The 1987-nt window shown below is 37.6% G+C and overlaps 1 pseudogene; it reads right to left on the bottom strand.

Annotated features, from left to right (window-relative positions):
- The window catches only part of LOC107853856, a 33102-nt pseudogene that overhangs the window by 29053 nt on the left and 2062 nt on the right, over positions 1-1987 (bottom strand).

Here is a 1987-nt window from a genome sequence, read left to right as displayed (position 1 = left end):
CTTTGGATCCTTTTCTCGACTATCTCGATCTCCACCTCCTCTATTCTATTTCTCAACCCATGTGTGTGTAGTGTATCTGGGTCAGTGAGTGAGGGAAATTGTGTGTGGGTGTGAGTCTTTTTCTGCCGGTGAGAGAGGATCTGCGTATATATGATAGTGTCTATCCCATATATATGGAGAATTATGAATTGTGTGTCAATTTGAATATTGTTTTATTTTTTGGTCAGTATCTTGTGCGTCTGTGTGCTGTGTAGTGTTGTGTGAATATGATCTTTGAGTGTGTCTTGTGAGTGAAGGTTAGTGAGAATTGTGGAGAAGATGATGGATAATGGTGCGAAGAAGAAGAAAAGGAGAAGAGAAAAAAAATGGCGTTCCCCCCTTTTCCTATGTGCGTCCCCTTTGTTATATATAATGGAAAAAGAATGAGTACTACCCTTCGTGGAAGGTTCCTCTTATTTTTGTTTTTAGTCCATGTTTCTTTCTTTGTGGACAAGAAAAAGAGAGGGTGAGGTGTTGTTTTTTAATTGGAGGGGTAAGGGTTAGGTGTCTTATTTTAATTGAAAGGGTTGTTAGGATATTTAAAAGAAATAAAGTTTGTTAGGGATTTTGTTGAGAGTTTTTTTTATTTTTGTGGAATGTAATTACATGGGTAGGGTAAGGTAAAAATGGGTAAAATGATATCGGGGAGGGACGAAATTATGTGTCTACATCATGCCCCCTTTGAATGTAAGCACGCAGTATTTTCAGACAAAAAAGTAAACAACGAGATCGGATTTTGTCCCGATCTTTATTCAAAGAGAGGAGTAAAAGCAAGAAGGACAATCGAATCTTGTTGGACACCCTATCTACCCAAGTCATGAGGAAGTCACAAGTATCTAAAGGGTTAGAAGAGAAGTGGACTATACCGAGTTGGAGAGTCGAGTGAGGTTCCATCGAGGTTCCGGTTCGCGGCTTTGTCATTACATCAAAAATAAAAATTACAAGCTAAAAAAAAATGAAATTACAAAATCCTATCTATAATGGAAAAAGAATGAGTATTATCCTTCCTGGAAGGTTCCTCTTATTTTTGTTTTTAGTCCATGTTTCTTTATTTGTGGACAAGAAAAAAAGAGGGTGAGGTGTTGTTTTTTAATTAGAGGGGTAAGGGTTAGGTGTCTTATTTTAATTGAAAGGGTTGTTAGGATATTTAAAAGAAATAAAGTTTGTCAGTGATTTTGTTGAGAGTTTTTTTTATTTTTGTGGAATGTAATTACACGGGTAGGGTAAGGTAAAAATGGGTAAAATGATATCCGGGAGGGACGAAATTACGTGTCTACATCATGCTCCCTTTGAATGTAAACACGCAGTGTTTCCAGACAAAGAAGTAAACAACGAGACCAGATTTTGTCCCGATCTTTATTCAAAGAGAGAAGTAAAAGCAAGAAGGACAATCGAATCCTGTTGGACACCCTATCTACCCAAGTCATGAGGAAGTCACAAGTATCTAAAGGGTTGGAAGAGAAGTGGACTATACCGAGTTGGAGAGTTGAGTGAGGTTCCATCGAGGTTCCGGTTCGCGGATTTGTCATTACATCAAAAATGAAAATTGCAAGTTAAAAAAAAATGAAATTACAAAATCCTATCTATACAGCTTCTGTTGGCTCTTGACTCGACTTTTATCACCCTATTCTTCAGGCGGGCTCCTGACTTGCAATTTCTTCAACTTCTTACTTGCCTTTCAATTTCTTCACCCTGTTCTTCAGGTGGGCTCCTGACTAGCTATTTCATCACCCTATTCTTCAGGCGGGTCCCTGAAACCCAAAATTAAAACTAGAAAAAAAATTATTCCAAATAAAAACTATAGTAAAGTAGTATTTCATTTTTGAAAGCGTTGTCCCATTTTCCAGGAGGGTCCTGAACAGAAAGTAAAGTCCCATTTTTCAGGAGGGTCCTAAACATAGAGTAAATTCCCATTTTTTAGAAGGGTCCTGAACATAAAGTAAAGTCC

Source organism: Capsicum annuum, chromosome 5, assembly GCF_002878395.1.
Source record: "Capsicum annuum cultivar UCD-10X-F1 chromosome 5, UCD10Xv1.1, whole genome shotgun sequence".
NCBI lineage: Eukaryota > Viridiplantae > Streptophyta > Magnoliopsida > Solanales > Solanaceae > Capsicum > Capsicum annuum.
The sequence above is the reverse complement of the archived record's forward strand: the minus strand, read 5'-3'. Positions and strand labels throughout refer to the sequence as shown.